Source organism: Pseudophryne corroboree, chromosome 8 (assembly GCF_028390025.1).
Source record: "Pseudophryne corroboree isolate aPseCor3 chromosome 8, aPseCor3.hap2, whole genome shotgun sequence".
In the NCBI taxonomy this organism is placed as follows: Eukaryota; Metazoa; Chordata; class Amphibia; order Anura; family Myobatrachidae; genus Pseudophryne; species Pseudophryne corroboree.
Window position 1 is genome coordinate 233,686,739 of NC_086451.1, and position 25,303 is coordinate 233,712,041.

General features: G+C 49.9%; 1 protein-coding gene across 1 annotated transcript in view; it reads left to right on the forward strand.

Annotated features, from left to right (window-relative positions):
• Positions 1-7,380: 7,380 nt before the first annotated feature.
• Positions 7,381-25,303, forward strand: part of KIF4A (kinesin family member 4A) — a 579,230-nt gene continuing 561,307 nt past the window's right edge. Inside the window, exon 1 of the mRNA XM_063937105.1 lies at positions 7,381-7,828. The gene's annotated coding sequence lies outside the window, so the exon portion shown is untranslated. The remainder of the gene's footprint in view (positions 7,829-25,303) is intronic.

Below are 25,303 nucleotides of genomic sequence, written 5' to 3' on the forward strand. Positions count from 1 at the left end.
CCCTAAGTCCCTCGTTGCAGTGATCCTGTTGCCAGCAGGACTCACTGTAAAATAAAAAACCTAAGCTAAACTTTTCTAAGCAGCTCTTTAGGAGAGCCACCTAGATTGCACCCTTCTCGGCCGGGCACAAAAATCTAACTGAGGCTTGGAGGAGGGTCATAGGGGGAGGAGCCAGTGCACACCACCTGATCCTAAAGCTTTACTTTTTGTGCCCTGTCTCCTGCGGAGCCGCTATTCCCCATGGTCCTTTCAGGAACCCCAGCATCCACTAGGACGATAGAGAAATATATATATTTCTCTGACGTCCTAAGTGGATGCTGGGACTCCGTAAGGACCATGGGGAATAGCGGCTCCACAGGAGACTGGGCACAACTAAAGAAAGCTTTAGGACTACCTGGTGTGCACTGGCTCCTCCCACTATGACCCTCCTCCAGACCTCAGTTAGAATCTTGTGCCCGGCTGAGCTGGATGCACACTAGGGGCTCTCCTGAGCTCCTAGAAAGAAAGTATATTTTAGGTTTTTTATTTTACAGTGAGACCTGCTGGCAACAGACTCACTGCATCGAGGGACTAAGGGGAGAAGAAGCGAACATACCTGCTTGCAGCTAGCTTGGGCTTCTTAGGCTACTGGACACCATTAGCTCCAGAGGGATCGAACACAGGACCCGACCTTGATCGTTCGGTCCCAGAGCCGCGCCGCCGGCCCCCTTACAGAGCCAGAAGCAAGAAGTGTTCCGGAAAATCGGCGGCAGAAGACTTCAGTCTTCAACAATGTAGCGCACAGCACTGCAGCTGTGCGCCATTGCTCCTCATGCACACCTCACACTCCGGTCACTGATGGGTGCAGGGCGCTGGGGGGGGGGGCGCCCTGAGGGCAATATAATACACCTTGGCTGGCAAATCTACACCATATATAGTCAGGAAGGCTATATAGGTGTAAAAATACCCCTGCCAGAATTCCAGAAAAAGCGGGAGAAGTCCGCCGAAAAAGGGGCGGGGCTATCTCCCTCAGCACACTGGCGCCATTTTCTCTTCACAGTGCAGCTGGAAGACAGCTCCCCAGGCTCTCCCCTGTAGTTTTCAGGCTCAAAGGGTTAAAAAGAGAGGGGGGGCACTAAATTTAGGCGCAGTAGTATACATATAAGCAGCTATTGGGAAAAATTTACTCAGTTATAGTGTTAATCCCTGCATTATATAGCGCTCTGGTGTGTGCTGGCATACTCTCTCTCTGTCTCCCCAAAGGACTTTGTGGGGTCCTGTCCTCAGTCAGAGCATTCCCTGTGTGTGTGCGGTGTGTCGGTACGGCTGTGTCGACATGTTTGAGGAGGAAGGTTATGTGGAGGCGGAGCAGATGCCGATAAATGTGATGTCGCCCCCTGTGGGGCCGACACCAGAGTGGATGGATAGGTGGAAGGTTAACCGACAGTGTCAACTCCTTACATAAAAGGCTGGATGACGTAGCAGCTGTGGGACAGCTGGCTTCTCAGCCCGCGCCTGCCCAGGCATCTCAAAGGTCATCAGGGGCTCAAAAATGCCCGCTACCTCAGATGGCAGACACAGATGTCGACACGGAGTCTGACTCCAGTGTCGACGAGGTTGAGACATATACACAGTCCACTAGGAACATCCGTAGCATGATCTCGGCAATAAAAAATGTGTTACACATTTCTGACATTAACCCACGTACCACTAAAAAAGGGGTTTTATGTTTGGGGAGAAAAAGCAGCCAGTGTTTTGTTCCCCCATCCGATGAGTGAATGAAGTGTGTGAAGAAGCGTGGGTTCCCCCGATAAGAAACTGGAATTTCTAAAAAGTTACTGATGGCGTACCCTTTCCCGCCAGAGGATAGGTGACGTTGGGAGATATCCCCTAGGGTGGATAAGGCGCTCACACGTTTGTCAAAAAAGGTGGCACTGCCGTCTTAGGATACGGCCACCTTGAAGGAGCCTGCTGATAAAAAGCAGGAGGCTATCCTGAAGTCTGTATATACACACTCAGGTACTATACTGAGACCTAAAATTGCCTCAGCATGGATAGTGCTGCTGCAGCGTGGTCTGTTACCCTGTCAGGACACGGATACTATTTTGCTAACCATAGAGCATATTAAAAGACGTTGTCTTATATATCAGGGATGCACAGAGGGATATTTGCCGGCTGGCATCCAGAATTAATGTAATGTCCATTCTGCCAGGAGGGTATTAGGGACCCGGCAGTGGACAGGTGATGCGGACTTTAAAAAGATTCTGCCTTATAAGGGTGAGGAATTGTTTGGGGATGGTCTCTGGGACCTCGTATCCACAGCAACAGCTGGGTAGAAATTTTTTTACCTCAGGTTTCCTCACAGCCTAAGAAAACACTGTATTATCAGGCACAGTCCTTTCGGCTTCAGAAAAGCAAGCGGGTCAAAGGCGCTTACTTTCTGCACAGAGACAAGGGAAGAGGGAAAAGCTGCACCAGACAGCCAGTTCCCAGGATCAAAAATCTTCCCCCGCTTCCTCTGAGTCCACCGCATGACGCTGGGGCTCCACAGGTGGAGCCAGGTGCAGTGGGGGCGCGTCTCGGGAACTTCAGCGACCAGTGGGCTCATTCACAGGTAGATCCCTGGGTTCTGCAAGTAGTATCACAGGGATACGAGCTGGAGTTCGAGGCGACTCCCCCTCGCCGTTACCTCAAATCAGCCTTGCCTGCTGCCCTCGGAGAAAGGGGAGGTAGTACTGGCTGCAATTCACAAGCTGTACTTCCAGCAGGTGATAATCAAGGTACCCCTCCTTCAACAAGGCCGGGGTTACTATTCCACAATGTTTGTGGTACCGAAACCGGACGGTTCGGTGAGACCCATTTTAAAATTGAAATCCTTGAACACATATATAAAAAAATTCAAGATCAAGATGGAATCGCTCAGGGCGGTTATTGCAAGCCTGGACGAGGGAGATTACATGGTATCTCTGGACATCAAGGATGCTTACCTGCATGTCCCCATTTACCATCCTCACCAGGAGTACCTCAGATTTGTGGTACAGGATTGTCATTACCAATTCCAGACGTTGCCGTTCGGTCTGTCCACGGCACCGAGGGTATTTTCCAAGGTAATGGCTGAAATGATGATACTCCTTCGAAAAAAGGGAGTTTTAATTATCCCATACTTGGACGATGTCCTGATAAAGGCGAGGTCCAGGGAGCAGTTGTTGGTCGGGGTAGCACTATCTCGGGAAGTGCTACAACAGCACGGTTGGATTCTAAATATTCCAAAGTCACAGCTGATCCCTACGACACATCTACTGTTCCTGGGAATGGTTCTGGACACAGACCAGAAAAAAGTGTTTCTCCCGGAGGAGAGAGCCAAGGAGCTGTCATCTCTAGTCAGAGGCCTCCTGAAACCAAAACAGGTGTCGGTGCATCACTGCACGCGAGTCCTGGGAAAAATGGTAGCTTCCTACGAAGCAATTCCATTCGGCAGGTTTTAATGCAAGAACCTTTCAGTGGGACCTGTTGGACAAGTGGTCCGGATCGCATCTTCAGATGCATCGGCTGATAACCCTGTCTCCAAGGACGAGGGTGTCTCTGCTGTGGTGGCTGCAGAGTGCTCATCTTCAAGAGGGCCGCAGATTCGGCATACAGGACTGGGTCCTGGTGACCATGGATGCCAGCCTTCGAGGCTGGGGGGCAGTCACACAGGGAAGAAATTTCCAGGGACTATGGTCAAACCAGGAGATTTCCCTGCACATAAATATTCTGGAACTGAGGGCCATTTACAATGCCCTAAGTCAAGCAAGATCCCTACTTCAAAACCAGCCGGTACTGATTCAGTCAGACAACATCACGGCGGTCGCCCATGTAAACCGACAGGGCGACACAAGAAGCAGGGTGGCGATGGCAGAAGCCACAAGGATTCTCCGATGGGCGGAAAATCATGTGTTAGCACTGTCAGCAGTGTTCATTCCGGGAGTGGATAACTGGGAAGCAGACTTCCTCAGCAGGCACGACCTCCACCCGGGAGAGTGGGGACTTCATCCAGAAGTCTTCCAAATGATTGTAAACTGTTGGGAAAGGCCACAGGTGGTCATGATGGCGTCCCGCCTCAACAAAAAGCTAAAAGATATTGCGCCAGGTCAAGGGACCCTCAGGCGATAGCTGTGGACGCTCTAGTGACACCATGGGTGTACCAGTCGGTTTATGTGCTCCCTCCTCTGCCTCTCATACCCAAGGTACTGAGAATAATAAGAAGGAGAGGAGTAAGAACTATACTCGTGGTTCCGGATTGGCCAAGAAGAGCTTGGTACCCAGAACGTCAAGAAATGATCTCAGAGGACCCATGGCCTCTGCCGCTCAGACAGGACCTGCTGCAGCAGGGGCCCTGTCTGTTCCAAGACTTACCGCGGCTGCGTTTGACGGCATGGCGGTTGAACAACGGATCCTAAAAGGAAAGGGCATTCCGGAGAAAGTCATTCCTACGCTGATTAAAGCCAGGAAAGATGTAACCGCAAAACATTATCACCGCATATGGTGGAAAAATGTTGCTTGGTGTGAGGCCAGGAAGGCCCCAATGGAGGAGTTTCAGCTGGGTCGATTTCTGCACTTCCTACAGTCAGGGGTGACTATGGGCCTAAAATTGGGTTCCATTAAGGTCAAGATTTCGGCTCTGTCAATTTTCTTCCAGAAAGAACTGGCTTCACTGCCTGAAGTTCAGACATTTGTTAAGGGAGTGCTGCATATTCAGCCCCCTTTTTTGTGCCTCCAGTGGCACCTTGGGATCTCAACGTGGTGTTGGGTTTCCTAAAGTCACATTGGTTGAGCCACTTAAAACCGTGGATTTGAAATATCTCACGTAAAAAGTGGTCATGCTGTTGGCCTTGGCTTCGGCCAGGCGTGTGTCAGAATTGGCGGCTTTGTCATGTAAAAGCCCTTATCTGATTTTCCATATGGATAGGGCAGAATTGAGGACTCGTTCCCAGTTTCTCCCAAAGGTGGTATCAGTTTTCATTTGAACCAACCTATTGTGGTGCCTGCGGCTACTAGGGACTTGGAGGATTCCAAGTTACTGGACGTAGTCAGGGCCTTGAAAATATATGTTTCCAGGATGGCTGGAGTCAGGAAAACTGACTCGCTATGTATCCTGTATGCACCCAACAAGCTGGGTGCTCCTGCTTCGAAGCAGACTATTGCTCGCTGGATCTGTAGCACAATTCAGCTTGCGCATTCGGCGGCTGGACTGCCGCATCCTAAATCTGTAAAAGCCCATTCCACGAGGAAGGGGGCTCTTCTTGGGCGGCTGCTTTACAACTTTGCCGAGCTGCTACTTGGTCAGGGTCTAACACTTTTGCAAAATTCTACAAATTTGATACCCTGGCTGATGAGGACCTTGAGTTTGCTCATTCGGTGCTGCAGAGTCATCCGCACTCTCCCGCCCGTTTGGGAGCTTTGGTATAATCCCCATGGTCCTTACGGAGTCCCAGCATCCACTTAGGACGTCAGAGAAAATAAGATTTTACTCACCGGTAAATCTATTTCTCGTAGTCCGTAGTGGATGCTGGGCGCCCATCCCAAGTGCGGATTGTCTGCAATACTTGTATATAGTTATTGTTAACTAAAGGGTTATTGTTGAGCCATCTGTTGAGAGGCTCAGTTATATTTCATACTGTTAACTGGGTATAGTATCACGAGTTATACGGTGTGATTGGTGTGGCTGGTATGAGTCTTACCCGGGATTCAAAATCCTTCCTATTTGTGTCAGCTCTTCCGGGCACAGTATCCTAACTGAGGTCTGGAGGAGGGTCATAGTGGGAGGAGCCAGTGCACACCAGGTAGTCCTAAAGCTTTCTTTAGTTGTGCCCAGTCTCCTGCGGAGCCGCTATTCCCCATGGTCCTTACGGAGTCCCAGCATCCACTACGGACTACGAGAAATAGATTTACCGGTGAGTAAAATCTTATTATATATATATATATATTTTTATTTATTTATTTTTTCAGGGCGATTACTATGTGTGTGCCAGATGTGCCTGGCACACAGCACAGTCGCCCTGAGGGTACAACTGCTCGCATTCCATAAAGTCAGCGGCATTGTAATGAGTCAAATTGACTCATTACAAGCCACCAGTGTGTGCCGGATTGAGGAGAGGAGCAGCTCCAGGGACAGGTGAGAAGGGGGAGGGAAGGAGCCACAGCAGCGCACTGTAATTGGTGGTGGTGCTGCTGCTGCAGCTGTCCCTCTCCTTCCACATAGGCTGGCCGCCACCGCTGTGCATGCTGGGATGCGCTTCCCCCAACCCAGCACTCACAGCGGCGGCAGCCAGCCAATATGGAAGGAGAGGGACAGCTGCATGCGGCAGCGCCACCAATTACAGTGCGCTGCTGCGGCTCCTGAGTCCCCCTTCTCCTCCTCCTCCCCTGCCCGGGATCTGCGAGCAGCTGCTGAACCGAGGAGCCTGACTGCCTGAGCCAGCGGAGAGACAGTAAGTATTCATCATCTATTCTGTCTGTCTGTCTGTTTATCTACCTACCGTAATGTGTAAAAAGGGGACGCTGTCTGCCGTAATGTGTAAAAAGGGCTCTACCTGGTGTAGTGGCGCTACTGTGCAGTGTAATTTGAATAATGGAGACTACTGTGTGCCGTAATATGAATTGGTATTATTTTGTGACCACACCCCTTCCCCATGAAGCCACGCCCCTGTATTTATTGCGCACGCCTACGGTGCGCACTGCCCCTGTTTTGCATAAAGGGAGGGGCGCCGATGCCATTTTTTGCAAACAGCGCTAAAATGTCTAGTTACATCTTACTAGGTTACATGCGTTATCCCAGCGGGTGGGATGCCGGCTGTCAATATACCAACAGCCGCATCCCACCCACCAAAATGCCGGCAGCGGGGCAAGTGCAGGCTCATTATGCTCGCCATGCGCACAAGTGAAAATAGCCCTGGTGCACCGGGATTTCGGCTGCTAGCATTGTCGGCTATCAGGATTTCAGCGTCAGTACCCTGAACACCAGAACCCGACAGTGGTCATTTTAACTGCATCATATATATATATATATATGTATATATATGTATATATATATATATAAAATCAGTCACTCATTTCCCTCTTTCCTGTATGTAAGTAAGTCCAGGCTCTGCCCCCGATCTCAATTCTAACCCTGCCAATGGCACTGCTGGGTTTTTGCGCATGCACTAGTCATATAAATAGTTTTCACCATCGAATACTTTTGATGTGATGTTAGTTACCATCGCATCGAAAGATTCAATGGTGGAAGCACTGCCATCATTTGATGGTTTGCTTCCGATGTCCATCCCTACTTCCTTCTGAGGCACTGACTGGTCTGCATAATTGCAATGCACTGCTATTTGAAGTTCCCGCGTACCGCGCGTACGCGCGCACGACGCTTCTATCGACTCCGCCCCCAGCACCGCCCACTGCCTGACGTGCACTAGGTTCTTCCGGCGAAGACATCCTAGACGCTTCCCTACAACGGTATCCCAGTCTAGCGTATAACCGGCGTGCTCGCTCCCGCGTGAGAACGTGTCGGGCACTTACTGTACGTGGAGAGCTCGGAGTCGTCCTGTTATTGGTTGTTCCGAGACGCAACGAATTTGAAACTTGGCGGTCACAGCAGTAAAGCTGAAGTGAGGAGAGGACCGGCCGCAGCAACAGCAACAACAACAACAACATAGACAGAAAGCGCCGGGTACAGCTGCGGCACAGAGGTAGAGGCGTGCGAGTCAGAGCGCCGGTTACGGGTGAGGAGGCTACCGTCCACAGAGCTCAGCAGAGGCAGAAGGCGCACATAGCTCGCTTACAGGCCGTCGGGGACAGACTGTTCCGGAATATCTGCGGGGTGAGGCGTGCAGGCTTGTCCTTTCCATATTATTTAGGGGCAGATGTATTACCTGGAGAAGGGATCACTTTGAAGTGATTAAGCAGTGTTAAGCGTAAGGTGATAAAGCACTAGCTAATCGTTGTGGATTTGAAAAATGACATTTAGGAGCTGATTGGCAGGTGTATTATCACCTTGCTCTTCTTTATCCCTTCTCCAGGTGTAATACATCTGCCCCACTGTGTGATCAGCCTCCGTTCTGTCTCTGCCACTGGTTGTCAGGTTGTTGTGCTCCTAGCCATTGTAACGCCTACAGTTATTCCCCACCAGTGGTCCAGCATATGGGTTCCGGCATGAATGGTCGACCATGTTATGGTCGACATGGACAAAAGGTTGACACATCAAAAATCGACATGTGAAAAGGTCGACATGGTTTTTAAAAAAACTTTTTGGTGTCGTTTTTTGCGTAAAGTGACGGGGAACCCCTATTTGTGCACCGCAGCCCCTAACATGGCTCGCTTTGCGCGCCATGCTTCGGGCAAGGTGCCTCGCTCCGCTACCGCTGTGCTCGGCACAGCTTACCATTCCCAATCGTAGTCCACGTGGATCGTAAAGTATGGAAAAGTTCCACAAAATATTATTTAAAAAAAACAAACTCATGTCGACCTTTTCATGTGTCGAACCTCTGTCCATCATTTTCATGTGTCCTGTCGACTATAACATGGTTGACCATCCGATCGGATACCTAGCATATGACAGGAGTGGATTGACCATTTTTTCTATTCACCCCATCCTGTTACCCCCTACTATGTGTGTGCTCTGTATATCACCATGTACTGTTCTCTGCTGTGTGTAGGTTTGCATTGTGCTAGTTGGGTTGCCAGTGGGCTAATGCAGCTGTCTTACGCTTTGGTACATGCACCTCATATTCTTAGGCTTTATGTATCAACAAAAGTAAAAATAATAGAAGTGCTGTGCATTTTAAACATTAAAATAAGAATTTACTTACCGATAATTCTATTTCTCGTAGTCCGTAGTGGATGCTGGGGACTCCGTCAGGACCATGGGGGAATAGCGGCTCCGCAGGAGACAGGGCACAAAAATAAAGCTTTAGGATTAAGTGGTGTGTACTGGCTCCTCCCCCTATGACCCTCCTCCAAGCCTCAGTTAGGATACTGTGCCCGGACGAGCGTACACAATAAGGAAGGATATTGAATCCCGGGTAAGACTCATACCAGCCACACCAATCACACCGTATAACTTGTGATCTGAACCCTGTTAACAGTATGACAAACGTAGGAGCCTCTGAACAGACGGCTCACAACAATAACAACCCGAATTTGTTTGTAACAATAACTATGTACAAGTATTGCAGACAATCCGCACTTGGGATGGGCGCCCAGCATCCACTACGGACTACGAGAAATAGAATTATCGGTAAGTAAATTCTTATTTTCTCTAACGTCCTAAGTGGATGCTGGGGACTCCGTCAGGACCATGGGGATTATACCAAAGCTCCCAAACGTGCGGGAGAGTGCGGATGACTCTGCAGCACCGAATGAGAGAACTCAAGGTCCTCCTCAGCCAGGGTATCAAATTTGTAGAATTTTGCAAACGTGTTTGCCCCTGACCAAGTAGCAGCTCGGCAGAGTTGTTATGCCGAGACCCCCCGGGCAGCCGCCCAGGATGAGCCCACTTTCCTTGTGGAATGGGCCTTGACAGATTTAGGTTGTGGCAAGCCTGCCACAGAATGTGCAAGTTGAATTGTGCTACAAATCCAACGAGCAATCGTCTGCTTAGAAGCAGGAGCACCCATCTTGTTGGGTGCATACAATATAAACAGTGAGTCAGACTTTCTGACTCCCGCCGTTCTTGAAATATATATTTTCAATGCCCGGACCACGTCCAACAACTTGGAATCCTCCAAATCGTTAGTAGCCGCAGGCACCACAATAGGCTGGTTCAGGTGAAACGCTGACACCACCTTAGGCAGAAAATGAGGACGCGTCCGCAGTTCTGCCCTGTCCGTATGGAAAATCAGATATGGGCTCTTATATGATAAAGCCGCCAATTCTGATACTCTCCTGGCTGAAGCCAGGGCCAGTAGCATGGTTACTTTCCATGTAAGATACTTCAACTCCACCGATTTGAGCGGCTCAAACCAATGGGATTTGAGAAAATCCAAGACTACATTAAGATCCCACGGTGCCACTGGGGGCACAACCGGGGGCTGTATATGTAGTACTCCTTTTACAAAAGTCTGGACTTCAGGAACTGAAGCCAATTCTTTCTGGAAGAAAATCGACAGGGCAGAAATTTGAACCTTAATGGACCCCAATTTGAGGCCCATAGACAATCCTGTTTGCAGGAAATGTAGGAATCGACCCAGTTGAAATTCCTCCGTGGGGGCCTTCCTGGCCTCACACCACGCAACATATTTTCTCCAAATGCGGTGATAATGTTGTGCAGTCACCTCCTTCCTGGCTTTTACCAGTGTAGGAATGACCTCTTCCGGAATGTCTTTTTCCCTTAGAATTCGGCGTTCAACCGCCATGCCGTCAAACGCAGCCGCGGTAAGTCTTGGAATAGACACGGTCCCTGCTGAAGCAGGTCCCGTCTTAGAGGTAGAGGCCACGGATCCTCCGTGAGCATCTCTTGAAGTTCCGGGTACCAAGTTCTTCTTGGCCAATCCGGAGCCACTAGTATCGTTCTTACTCCCTTTTGCCGTATAATTCTCAGTACTTTTGGTATGAGAGGCAGAGGAGGGAACACATACACTGACTGGAACACCCACGGTGTTACCAGAGCGTCCACAGCTATTGCCTGAGGGTCTCTTGACCTGGCGCAATACCTGTCCAGTTTTTTGTTGAGGCGGGACGCCATCATATCCACCATTGGTTTTTCCCAACGGTTCACAATCATGTGGAAGACTTCTGGATGAAGTCCCCACTCTCCCGGGTGTAGATCGTGTCTGCTGAGGAAGTCTGCTTCCCAGTTGTCCACTCCCGGAATGAATACTGCTGACAGTGCTATCGCATGATCTTCCGCCCAGCGAAGAATCCTTGCAGCTTCTGCCATTGCTGTCCTGCTTCTTGTGCCGCCCTGTCTGTTTACGTGGGCGACTGCCGTGATGTTGTCCGACTGGATCAACACCGGCTGACCCTGAAGCAGGGGTTTTGCCAGACTTAGAGCATTGTAAATCGCTCTTAGCTCCAGTATATTTATGTGAAGAGACATCTCCAGGCTTGACCATACTCCCTGGAAGTTTCTTCCCTGTGTGACCGCTCCCCAGCCTCTCAGACTGGCATCCGTGGTCACCAGGACCCAGTCCTGTATGCCGAATCTGCGGCCCTCTAACAGATGAGCACTCTGCAACCACCACAGAAGAGACACCCTTGTCCGTGGCGATAAGGTTATCCGCTGATGCATCTGCAGATGTGATCCGGACCATTTGTCCAGCAGATCCCACTGAAAAGTTCGTGCGTGGAATCTGCCGAATGGAATCGCTTCGTAAGAAGCCACCATCTTTCCCAGGACTCTTGTGCATTGATGCACAGACACTTTTCCTGGTTTTAGGAGGTTCCTGACAAGTTCGGATAACTCCCTGGCTTTCTCCTCCGGAAGAAACACCTTTTTCTGAACCGTGTCCAGAATCATTCCCAGGAACAGCAGACGTGTCGTCGGGGTCAACTGAGATTTTGGAAAATTCAGAATCCACCCGTGTTGTTGCAGCACTAGTCGGGTTAGTGCTACTCCGTCCTCCAGCTGTTCTCTGGACCTTGCCCTTATCAGGAGATCGTCCAAGTAAGGGATAATTAATACGCCTCTTCTTCGCAGAAGAATCATCATTTCGGCCATTACCTTGGTAAAGACCCGAGGTGCCGTGGACAATCCAAACGGCAGCGTCTGAAACTGATAATGACAGTTTTGCACCACGAACCTGAGGTACCCTTGATGTGAAGGGCAAATTGGGACATGCAGGTAAGCATCCTTTATGTCCAGGGACACCATAAAGTCCCCTTCTTCCAGATTCGCTATCACTGCTCTGAGTGACTCCATCTTGAACTTGAATTTTTGTATGTACAGGTTCAAAGATTTCAGATTTAGAATAGGTCTTACCGAGCCGTCCGGCTTCGGTACCACAAATAGCGTGGAGTAATACCCCTTTCCCTGTTGTAGGAGGGGTACCTTGACTATCACCTGCTGAGAAAACAGCTTGTGAATGGCTTCCAATACCGTCGCCCTGTCTGAGGGAGACGTTGGCAAAGCAGACTTTAGGAACCTGCGAGGGGGAGACTTCTCGAATTCCAACCTGTAACCCTGAGATACTACCTGCAGGATCCAGGGGTCCACCTGTGAGCAAGCCCACTGTGCGCTGAAATTCTTGAGTCGACCCCCCACCGCTCCTGAGTCCGCTTGTAAGGCCCCAGCGTCATGCTGAGGGCTTTGCAGAACCCTGAGAGGGCTTCTGTTCCTGGGCAGGGGCTGCTTGCTGCCCTCTCTTACCCCTTCCTCTGCCCCGAGGCAGATATGACTGTCCTTTTGTCCGCTTGTTCTTATAGGACCGAAAGGACTGCGGCTGAAAAGACGGTGTCTTTTTCTGTTGGGAGGGGGTCTGAGGTAAAAAGGTGGATTTTCCGGCAGTTGCCGTGGCCACCAGATCCGATAGACCGACGCCAAATAATTCCTCCCCTTTATACGGCAATACTTCCATATGTCGTTTGGAATCCGCATCACCTGACCACTGTCGCGTCCATAAACTCCTTCTGGCAGATATGGACATCGCATTTACTCTCGATGCCAGAGTGCAAATATCTCTGAGCATCTCGCATATAAAGGAAAGCATCCTTTAATTGCTCTATAGTCAATAAAATACTGTCCCTATCCAGGGTATCAATATTTTCAGTCAGGGAATCCAACCAGACGACCCCAGCACTGCACATCCAGGCTGAGGCGATGGCTGGTCGCAGTATAACACCAGTATGTGTGTATATACTTTTTAGGGTAGTTTCCAGTCTCCTATCAGCTGGATCCCTGAGGGCGGCCGTATCAGGAGACGGTAACGCCACTTGTTTTGATAAGCGTGTGAGCGCCTTATCCACCCTAGGGGGTGTTTCCCAGCGCGCCCTAACCTCTGGCGGGAAAGGGTATAATGCTAATAACTTTTTTTAAATTAGCACTTTTCTATCTGGGTTAACCCACGCTTCATCACATACATCATTTAATTCCTCTGATTCAGGAAAAACTACAGGTAGTTTTTTCACCCCCCACATAATACCCCTTTTTGTGGTACTTGCAGTATCAGAGATATGCAAAGCCTCCTTCATTGCCGTGATCATATAACGTGTGGCCCTACTTGAAAATACGTTTGTTTCATCACCGTCGACACTAGATTCAGTGTCTGTGTCTGGGTCTGTGTCGACCGACTGAGGTAAAGGGCGCTTTACAGCCCCTGACGGTGTCTGAGACGCCTGGGCAGGTACTAACTGGTTTGCCGGCCGTCTCATGTCGTCAACTGATTTCTCTATCGTCCTAGTGGATGCTGGGGTTCCTGAAAAGACCATGGGGAATAGCGGCTCCGCAGGAGACAGGGCACAAAAAGTAAAGCTTTAGGATCAGGTGGTGTGCACTGGCTCCTCCCCCTATGACCCTCCTCCAAGCCTCAGTTAGATTTTTGTGCCCGGCCGAGAAGGGTGCAATCTAGGTGGCTCTCCTAAAGAGCTGCTTAGAAAAAGTTTAGCTTAGGTTTTTTATTTTACAGTGAGTCCTGCTGGCAACAGGATCACTGCAACGAGGGACTTAGGGGAGAAGAAGTGAACTCACCTGCGTGCAGGATGGATTGGCTTCTTGGCTACTGGACATCAGCTCCAGAGGGACGATCACAGGTACAGCCTGGATGGTCACCGGAGCCTCGCCGCCGGCCCCCTTGCAGATGCTGAAACATGAAGAGGTCCAGAATCGGCGGCAGAAGACTCCTCAGTCTTCTAAAGGTAGCGCACAGCACTGCAGCTGTGCGCCATTTTCCTCTCAGCACACTTCACACGGCAGTCACTGAGGGTGCAGGGCGCTGGGAGGGGAGCGCCCTGGGAGGCAAATGAAAACCTATTTGGCTAAAAAATACCTCACATATAGCCTCCGGGGCTATATGGAGATATTTAACCCCTGCCAGAATACACTAAAGAGCGGGAGACGAGCCCGCCGGAAAAGGGGCGGGGCCTATCTCCTCAGCACACAGCGCCATTTTCCTTACACAGCTCCGCTGGTCAGGACGGCTCCCAGGTCTCTCCCCTGCACTGCACTACAGAAACAGGGTAAAACAAGAGAGGGGGGGCAAAATAGTGGCAAAAATTATATTATAAAAGCAGCTATACAGGGAGCACTTATTAGAAGGCTATCCCTGTCATATATAGCGCTTTTGGTGTGTGCTGGCAAACTCTCCCTCTGTCTCCCCAAAGGGCTAGTGGGTCCTGTCCTCTATCAGAGCATTCCCTGTGTGTGTGCTGTGTGTCGGTACGTGTGTGTCGACATGTATGAGGACGATGTTGGTGAGGAGGCGGAGCAATTGCCTGTAATGGTGATGTCACTCTCTAGGGAGTCGACACCGGAATGGATGGCTTATTTAGGGAATTACGTGATAATGTCAACACGCTGCAAGGTCGGTTGACGACATGAGACGGCCGACAAACAATTAGTACCGGTCCAGACGTCTCAGAAACACCGTCAGGGGTTTTAAAACGCCCGTTTACTTTAGTCGGTCGACACAGACACGGACACTGAATCCAGTGTCGACGGTGAATAAACAAACGTATTCCTTATTAGGGCCACACGTTAAGGGCAATGAAGGAGGTGTTACATATTTCTGATACTACAAGTACCACAAAAGAGGGTATTATGTGGGATGTGAAAAAACTACCGAAGTTTTTCCTGAATCAGATAAATTAAATGAAGTGTGTGATGATGCGTGGGTTCCCCCGATAGAAAATATGGGCGGTATACCCTTTCCCGCCAGAAGTTAGGGCGCGTTGGGAAACACCCCTTAGGGTGGATAAGGCGCTCACACGCTTATCAGAACAAGTGGCGGTACCGTCTATAGATAGGGCCGTCCTCAAGGAGCCAGCTGACAGGAGGCTGGAAAAATATCATAAAAAGTATATACACACATACTGGTGTTATACTGCGACCAGCGATCGCCTCAGCCTGGATGTGCAGAGCTGGGGTGGCTTGGTCGGATTCCCTGACTAAAAATATTGATACCCTTGACAGGGACAGTATTTTATTGACTATAGAGCATTTAAAGGATGTATTTCTATATATGCGAGATGCACAGAGGGATATTTGCACTCTGGCATCAAGAGTAAGTGCGATGTCCATATCTGCCAGAAGATGTTTATGGACACGACAGTGGTCAGGTGATGCAGATTCCAAACGGCACAAAGGTGTATTGCCGTATAAAGGAAGAGGAGTTATTTGGGGTCGGTCCATCGGACCTGGTGGCCAGGGCAACTGCTGGAAAATCCACCGTTTTTACCCTAAGTCACATCTCTGCAGAAAAAGACACCGTCTTTTCAGCTTCAGTCCTTTCGTCCCTATAAGAGTCATATCTGCCCAGGGATAGAGGAAAGGGAAGAAGACTGCAGCAGGCAGCCCATTCCCAGGAACAGAAGCGTTCCACCGCTTCTGACAAGCTCTCAGCATGACGCTGAGACCGTACAGGACCCCTGGATCCTACAAGTAGTATTCCAGGGGTACAGTTTGGAATGTCGAGACGTTTCCCCTGCGCAGGCTCCTGAAGTCTGCTTTACCAAGGTCTCCCTCCGACAAGGAGGCAGTATGGGAAAAAATTCACGAGCTGTATTCCCAGCAGGTGATAATTAAATTACCCCTCCTACAACAAGAAAAGGGGTATTATTCCACACTATATTGTGGTACTGAAGCCAGAAGGCTAGGTGAGACCTATTCTAAATCTAAAAAAAAAAAAAAAAAATTTTTTTGAACACTTACAAAGGTTCAAATCAAGATGGAGTCACTCAGAGCAGTGATAACGAACCGGGAAGAAGGGGACTATCTAGTGTCCCGAGACATCAGGGATGCTTACCTCCATGTCCCAAAATTTGCCCTTATCACTAAGGGTACCTCAGGTTCGTGGTACAGAACTGTCACTATCGGTTTCTGACGCTGCCGTTTGGATTGTCTACGGCACCCCGGGTCTTTACCAAGGTAATGGCCGAAATGATGGTTCTTCTTCGAAGAAAAGGCGTCTTAATTATCCCTTACTTGGACGATCTCCTGATAAGGGCAAAGTCCAGGAAACAGTTGGAGGTCGGAGTAGCACTATCTCGGATACTGTTACAACAGCAGGGGTGGATTCTAAATATTCCAAAATCGCAGCTGATCCCGACAACAAGTCTCCTGTGCTTAGGGATGATTCTGGACACAGTCCAGAAAAAGGTGTTTCTCCCGGAAGAGAAAGCCAGGGAGTTATCCGAGCTAGTCAGGAACCTCCTAAAATCAGTGCATCATTGCACAAGGGCCATGGTAAAAAAATGGTGACTTCCTTCGAAGCAATTCCAGTCGGCAGATTTCATGCAAGAACTTTTCAGTGGGATCTGCTGGACAAATGGTCCGGATCGCATCTTCAGATGCATCAGCGGATAACCCTATATCCAAGGACAAGGGTGTCTCTCCTGTGGTGGTTACAGAGTGCTCATCTTCTAGAGGGCCGCAGATTCGGCATTCAGTTTTGGATGTTGGTGACCACGGAGGCCAGCCCGAGAGGCTGGGGAGCAGTCACACAAGGAAAAAATTTCCAGGGAGTGTGATCAAGTCTGGAGATTTTTCTCCACATAAATATAGCTAAGGGTAAATTTATAATGCTCTAAGCTTAGCAAGACCTCTGCTTCAAGGTCAGCCGGTATTGATCCAGTGGGATAAAACATCACGGCAGTCGCCCACGTAAATAGACAGGGCGGCACAAGAAGCAGGAGGGCAGTGGCAAAAACTGCAAGGACTTTTCGCTGGGCGGAAAATCATGTGATAGCACTGTCAGCAGTGTTTCATTCCGGGAATGGAAACTGGGAAGCAGACTTCCTCAGTAGGCACGACCTCCACCCGGCAGAGTGGGAACTTCATGGGAAAGTTTCCACATAATTGTAAAACCGTTGGGAATTACCAAAGGTGGACATGATGGCGTCCCGTCTGAACAAAAAACGGGACAGGTATTGCGCCAGGTTAAGAGACCCTCAGGCAATAGCTGTGGACGTTCTGGTAACACCGTGGGTGTACCAGTCGGTGTATGTGTTCCATCCTCTGCTTTTCATACCTAAGGTACTGAGAATTATAAGACGTAGAGGAGTAAGAACTATACTCATGGCTCCGGATTGGCCAAGAAGGACTTGGTACCCGGAACTTCAAGAGATGCTCACAGAGGACTTATGGTCTCTGCCGCTAAGAAGGGACTTGTTTCAGCAAGTACCATGTCTGTTCCAAGACTTACCGCAGCTGCGTTTGACGGCATGGCGGTGGAACGCCGGATCCTAAGGGAAAAGGCATTCAGGAAGAGGTCATTCCTACCCTGGTCAAAGCCAGAAAGGAGGTGACCGCACAACATTATCACCACATGTGGCGAAAATATGTTGCGTGGTGTGAGGCCAGGAAGGCCCCACGAAGAAATTTCAACTAGGTCGATTCCTGCATTTCTTGCAAACAGGAGTGTCTATGGGCCTCAAATTGGGGTCCATTAAGGTTCAAATTTCGGCCCTGTCGATTTTTCTTCCAGAAAGAATTGGCTTCAGTTCCTGAAGTCCAGAAGTTTGTCAAGGGAGTATTGCATATACAACCCCCTTTTGTGCCTCCAGTGGCACTGTGGGATCTCAACGTAGTTCTGGGATTCCTCAAAACACATTGGTTTAAAACCAGTCAAATCTGTGGATTTGAAGCATCTCACATGAAAAGTGACCATGCTCTTGGCCCTGGCCTGGACCAGGCGAGTGTCAAATTGGTGGTTTTTTCTCAAAAAAGCCATATCTGTTTGTCCATTCGAACAGGGCAGAGCTGCGGACTCGTCCCCAGTTCTCTCCCTAAGGTGGTGTCAGTGTTTCACCTGAACCAGCTTATTGTGGTGCCTTGCACCTACTAGGGACTTGGAGGACTCCAAGTTGCTAGATGTTGTCAGGGCCCTGAAAATATGTTTCCAGGACGGCTGGAGTCAGGAAAACTGACTAGCTGTTATCCTGTATGCACCCAAAAAACTGGGTGCTCTTGCTTCTAAGCAGACTATTGCTAGTTGGATGTGTAATACAATTCAGCTTGCACATTCTGTGGCAGGCCTGCCACAGCCAAAATATGTAAATGCCCATTCCACAAGGAAGGTGGGCTCATCTTGGGCGGCTGCCCGAGGGGTCTCGGCTTTACAACTTTGCCGAGCGGCTATTTAGTCAGGGGCAAACACGTTTGTAAAATCCTACAAATTTGATACCCTGGCTAAGGAGGACCTGGAGTTCTCTCATTCGGTGCTGCAGAGTCATCCGCACTCTCCCGCCCGTTTGGGAGCTTTGGTATTATCCCCATGGTCTTTTCAGGAACCCCAGCATCCACTAGGACGATAGAGAAAATAAGAATTTACTTACCGATAATTCTATTTCTCGGAGTCCGTAGTGGATGCTGGGCGCCCATCCCAAGTGCGGATTATCTGCATTACTTGTACATAGTTACAAAAATCGGGTTATTATTGTTGTGAGCCATCTTTTCAGAGGCTCCGCTGTTATCATACTGTTAACTGGGTTCAGATCACAGGTTGTACAGTGTGATTGGTGTGGCTGGTATGAGTCTTACCCGGGATTCATAAATCCTTCCTTATTGTGTACGCTCGTCCGGGCACAGTACCTAACTGAGGCTTGGAGGAGGGTCATAGGGGGAGGAGCCAGTGCACACCACCTGATCCTAAAGCTTTACTTTTTGTGCCCTGTCTCCTGCGGAGCCGCTATTCCCCATGGTCTTTTCAGGAACCCCAGCATCCACTACGGACTCCGAGAAATAGAATTATCGGTAAGTAAATTCTTATTTTTTGTAATGTGCTGACATTATCACGTAATTCCATAAACAAAGCCATCCATTCCGGTGTCGACTCCCTGGGGGGTGACATCACCATTATCGGCAATTGCTCTGCCTCCACACCAACATCGTCCTCATACATGTCGACACACACGTACCGACACACAGCAGACACACAGGGAATGCTCTTATCGAAGACAGGACCCCACTAGCCCTTTGGGGAGACAGAGGGAGAGTTTGCCAGCACACACCCAAGCGCTATAATATATATGGGAACAACCTTATATAAGTGTTGTTCCTTATAGCAGCTTAAATATATAAAAATATCGCCAAAAAATGCCCCCCCTCTCTGTTTTACCCTGTTTCTGTAGTGCAGTGCAGGGGAGAGTCCTGGGAGCCTTCCTCACAGCGGAGCTGAGCAGGAAAATGGCGCTGTGTGCTGAGGAGAATAAGCCCCGCCCCCTATTTCGGCGGGCTTTTCTCCCGGAGTTTTAGATATCTGGCATGGGTTAAATACATACATATAGCCTCAATGGCTATATGTGATGTATTCTTTTGCCATAAAGGTATTAAATATTGCTGCCCAGGGCGCCCCCAGCAGCGCCCTGCACCCTCCGTGACCGCTTGGTGTGAAGTGTGTGACAACAATGGCGCACAGCTGCAGTGCTGTGCGCTACCTTCATGAAGACTGAAGAGCCTTCTGCCGCCTGTTTCCGGACCTTCAATCTTCAGCATCTGTAAGGGGGGTCGGCGGCGCGGCTCCGGGACGAACCCCAGGGTGAGACCTGTGTTCCGACTCCCTCTGGAGCTAATGGTGTCCAGTAGCCTAAGAATCCAATCCATCCTGCACGCAAGTGAGTTGAAATTCTCTCCCCTAAGTCCCTCGATGCAGTGAGCCTGTTGCCAGCAGGACTCACTGAAAATAAAAAACCTAAAAACTTTTTCTAAGCAGCTCTTTAGGAGAGCCACCTAGATTGCACCCTGCTCGGACGGGCGCAAAAACCTAACTGAGGCTTGGAGGAGGGTCATAGGGGGAGGAGCCAGTACACACCACCTAATCCTAAAGCTTTATTTTTGTGCCCTGTCTCCTGCGGAGCCGCTATTCCCCCATGGTCCTGACGGAGTCCCCAGCATCCACTTAGGACGTTAGAGAAATCCTATTTCTCTGACGTCCTAGTGGATGCTGGGACTCCGTCAGGACCAAGGGGGAATAGCGGCTCCACAGGAGACAGGGCACAAAAGTAAAAGCTTTAGGATCAGGTGGTGTGCACTGGCTCCTCCCCCTATGACCCTCCTCCAAGCCTCAGTTAGGTTTTTGTGCCCGTCCGAGCAGGGTGCAATCTAGGTGGCTCTCATAAAGATCTGCTTAGAGTAAAAGTTTTGATAGGTTTCTTATTTTCAGTGAGTCCTGCTGGCAACAGGCTCACTGCAACGAGGGACCTAGGGGAGAAGGAGTGAACTCACCTGCGTGCAGGATGGATTTGCTTTTTAGGCTACTGGACACTAGCTCCAGAGGGACGATCACAGGTACAGCCTGGATGGGTCACCGGAGCCGCGCCGCCGACCCCCTTGCAGATGCCGAAGTAAGAAGAGGTCCAGAAACCGGCGGCTGAAGGCTTTTCAGTCTTCATGAGGTAGCGCACAGCACTGCAGCTGTGCGCCATTGCGCTCAGGCACACTTCACACCAGCGGTCACTGAGGGTGCAGGGCGCTGGGGGGGGCGCCCTGGGCAGCAATGAGATTACCTTTCTGGCTAAAAAGAATACATCACATATAGTCCCTGAGGCTATATGGATGTATTTCACCCCTGCCAGGTCTCAGAAAAACCGGGAGAAGAGCCCGCCGGAATAGGGGGCGGGGCCTATATCCTCAGCACACAGCGCCATTTTCCCTCACAGAACTGCTGGTGGGAAGGCTCCCAGGCTATCCCCTGCACTGCACTACAGAAACGGGGTTAAAACAGAGAGGGGGGGCACTTATTTGGCGATATGATTATATATTAAGATGCTATAAGGGAAAACACTTATATAAAGGTTGTCCCTGTATAATTATAGCGTTTTGGTGTGTGCTGGCAAACTCTCTCCCTCTGTCTCCCCAAAGGGCTAGTGGGGTCCTGTCCTCTATCAGAGCATTCCCTGTGTGTGTGCTGTGTCGGTACGTGTGTGTCGACATGTATGAGGACGATGTTGGTGAGGAGGCGGAGCAATTGCCTGTAATGGTGATGTCACTCTCTAGGGAGTCGACACCGGAATGGATGGCTTATTTAAGGAATTACGTGATAATGTCAACACGCTTCAAGGTCGGTTGACGACATGAGACGGCCGGCAAACAAATTAGTACCTGTCCAGGCGTCTCAAACACCGTCAGGGGCTTTAAAACGCCCATTTACCTCAGTCGGTCGACATAGACACAGACACGGACACTGACTCCAGTGTCGACGGTTAAGAAACAAACGTATTTTCCTTTAGGGCCACACGTTACATGTTAAGGGCAATGAAGGAGGTTTTACATATTTCTGATACTACAAGTACCACAAAAAAGGGTATTATGTGGGTGTGAAAAAACTACATGTAGTTTTTCCTGAATCAGATAAATTAAATGAAGTGTGTGATGATGCATGGGTTTCCCCCGATAGAAAATTATTGGCGGTATACCCTTTCCCGCCAGAAGTTAGGGCGCGTTGGGAAACGCCCCTTAGGGTGGATAAGGCGCTCACACGCTTATCAAAACAAGTGGCGTTACCGTCTCCAGATACGGCCGCCCTCAAGGAACCAGCTGATAGGAGGCTGGAAAATATCCTAAAAAGTATATACACACATACTGGTGTTATACTGCGACCAGCTATCGCCTCAGCCTGGATGGGCAGCGCTGGGGTGGCTTGGTCGGATTCCCTGACTGAAAATATTGATACCCTTGACAGGGACAGTATTTTATTGACTATAGAGCACAGAGAGATATTTGCCCTCTGGCATCAAGAGTAAGTGCGATGTCCATATCTGCCAGAAGATGTTTATGGACACGACAGTGGTCAGGTGATGCAGATTCCAAACGGCAATTGCCGTATAAAGGGGAGGAGTTATTTGGGGTCGGTCCATCGGACCTGGTGGCCACGGCAACAGCTGGAAAATCCACCTTTTTTACCCTAAGTCACATCTAAGCAGAAAAAGACACCGTCTTTTCAGCCTCAGTCCTTTCGTCCCCATAAGGGCAAGCGGGCAAAAGGCCAGTCATATCTGCCCAGGGATAGAGGAAAGGGAAGAAGACTGCAGCAGGCAGCCCATTCCCAAGAACAGAAGCCCTCCACCGCTTCTGCCAAGTCCTCAGCATGACGCTGGGGCCGTACAGGACCCCTGGATCCTACAAGTAGTATCCCAGGGGTACAGATTGGAAATTCGAGACGTCTCCCCCTCGCAGGTTCCTGAAGTCTGCTTTACCAACGTCTCCCTCCGACAGGGAGGCAGTATTGGAAACAATTCACAAGCTGTATTCCCAGCAGGTGATAATCAAAGTACTCCTCCTACAACAAGGAAAGGGGTATTCCACACTATATTGTGGTACTGAAGCCAGACGGCTCGGTGAGACCTATTCTAAATCTGAAATATTTGAACACTTACATACAAAGGTTCAAATCAAGATGGAGTCACTCAGAGCAGTGATAGCGAACCAGGAAGAAGGGGACTATATGGTGTCCCGGGACATCAGGGATGCTTCCTCCATGTCCCAATTTGCCCTTCTCACCAAGGGTACCTCAGGTTCGTGGTACAGAACTGTCACTATCAGTGTCAGACGATGCCGGTTGGATTGTCCACGGCACCCCGGGTCTTTACCAAGGTAATGGCCGAAATGATGATTCTTCTTCAAAGAAAATGGACGATATCCTGATAAGGGCAAGGTCCAGAGAACAGTTGGAGGTCGGAGTAGCACTATCTCAAGTAGTTCTACGACAGCATGGGTGGATTCTAAATATTCCAAAACCGCAGCTGTTTCCGACGACAATTTGCTGTTCCTAGGGATGATTCTGGACACAGTCCAGAAAAGGGTGTTTCTCCCGGAGAAGAAAGCAAGGGAGTTATCCGAGCTAGTCAGGAACCTCCTAAAACCAGGAAAAGTGTCAGTGCATCATTGCACAAGGGTCCTGGGAAAAATGGTGGCTTCTTACGAAGCGATTCCATTCGGCAGATTTCACGCAAGAACTTTTCAGTGGGATCTGCTGGAAAAATGGTCCGGATCGCATCTTCAGATGCATCAGCGGATAACCCTGTCTCCAAGGACAAGGGTGTTTCTTCTGCGGTGGCTGCAGAGTGCTCATCTACTAAAGGGCCGCAGATTCGGCATTCAGGACTGGGTCCTGGTGACCACGGATGCCAGCCGGAGAGGCTGGGGAGCAGTCACACAGGGAAAAAATTTCCAGGGAGTGTGATCAAGTCTGGAGACTTCTCTCCACATAAAACAATGCTCTAAGCTTAGCAAGACCTCTGCTTCAAGGTCAGCCGGTATTGATCCAGTGGTACAACATCACGGCAGTCGCCCACGTAAACAGACAGGGCGGCACAAGAAGCAGGAGGGAAATGGCAGAAACTGCAAAGATTCTTCGCTGGGCGGAAAATCATGGGATAGCACTGTCAGCAGTGTTCATTCCGGGAGTGGACAACTGGGAAGCAGACTTCCTCAGCAGGCACGACCTCCACCCGGGAGAGTGGGGACTTCATCGGGAAGTCTTCCACAGGATTATAAACCGTTGGGAAAAACTCGACAGGTATTGCGCCAGGTCCAGGGACCCTCAGGCAATAGCTGTAGACGCTCTGGTAACACCGTGGGTGTACCAGTCAGGGTATGTGTTTCCTCCTCTGCCTCTCATACCCAAGGTACTGAGATTGATAAGATGGTGAGGAGTAAGCACTATATTCGTGGCTCCGGATTGGCCAAGAAGGACTTGGTAACCGGAACTTCAAGAGATGCTCACGGAGGATCCGTGGCCTCTACCTCTAAGAAGGGACCTGCTCCAGCAAGGACCCTGTCTGTTCCAAGACTTACCGCGGCTGCGTTTGATGGCATGGCGGTTGAACGCCGGATCCTGAAGGAAAAAGGGCATTCCGGATGAAGTCATCCCTATCCTGATCAAAGCCAGGAAGGATGTAACCGCAAAAACATTATCACCGCAATTGGCGAAAATATGTTGCGTGGTGCGAGGCCAGTAAGGCCCGACGGTGGAAATTCGACTGGGTCGATTCCTACATTTCTCTGACGTCCTAGTGGATGCTGGGGACTCCGTAAGGACCATGGGGATATAGCGGCTCCGCAGGAGACAGGGCACAATAATAAAAGCTTTAGGATCAGGTGGTGTGCACTGGCTCCTCCCCCCATGACCCTCCTCCAAGCCTCAGTTAGATTTTTGTGCCCGGCCGAGAAGGGTGCAATCTAGGTGGCTCTCCTGAGCTGCTTAGAATAAAAGTTTAAGTTAGGTTTTTTTCTTTCAGTGAGACCTGCTGGCAACAGGCTCACTGCTACGAGGGACTTAGGGGAGAGAAGTAAACTCACCTGCGTGCAGGATGGATTTGCTTCTTAGGCTACTGGACACCATTAGCTCCAGAGGGAGTCGGAACACAGGTCTCACCCTGGGGTTCGTCCCGGAGCCGTGCCGCCGACCCCCCTTGCAGATGCCGAAGTTGAAGAGGTCCAGAAACAGGCGGCAGAAGACTTTCAGTCTTCATAAGGTAGCGCACAGCACTGCAGCTGTGCGCCATTGTTGTCAGCACACTTAACCAACAGTCACCAACTGTCACTGAGGGTGCAGGGCGCTGGGGGGGGCGCCCTGGGCAGCAATGTATAATACCTTTTTATGGCTAAAATACATCACATATAGCCCTTGAGGCTATATGGATGTATTTAACCCCTGCCAGATCTCACAAACTCCGGGAGAAGAGCCCGCCGAAAAGGGGGCGGGGCCTATTCTCCTCAGCACACGGCGCCATTTTCCTGCTCAGCTCTGCTGTGAGGAAGGCTCCCAGGCTCTCCCCTGCACTGCACTACAGAAACAGGGTTAAAACAGAGAGGGGGGGCACTTATTTGGCGATATGATTACATATATAAAAATGCTATAAGGGGAAACACTTGTATAAGGGGTTGTCCCTGTATAATTATAGCGTTTTTGGTGTGTGCTGGCAAACTCTCCCTCTGTCTCCCCAAAGGGCTAGTGGGGTCCTGTCCTCTATCAGAGCATTCCCTGTGTGTGTGCTGTGTGTCGGTACGTGTGTGTCGACATGTAGGAGGACGATGTTGGTGAGGAGGCGGAGCAAATTGCCTGTATTGGTGATGTCACTCTCTAGGGAGTCGACACTGGAATGGATGGCTTATTTAGGAATTACGTGATAATGTCAACACGCTGCAAGGTCGGTTGACGACATGAGACGGCCGGCAAACAAATTAGTACCTGTCCAGACGTCTCAG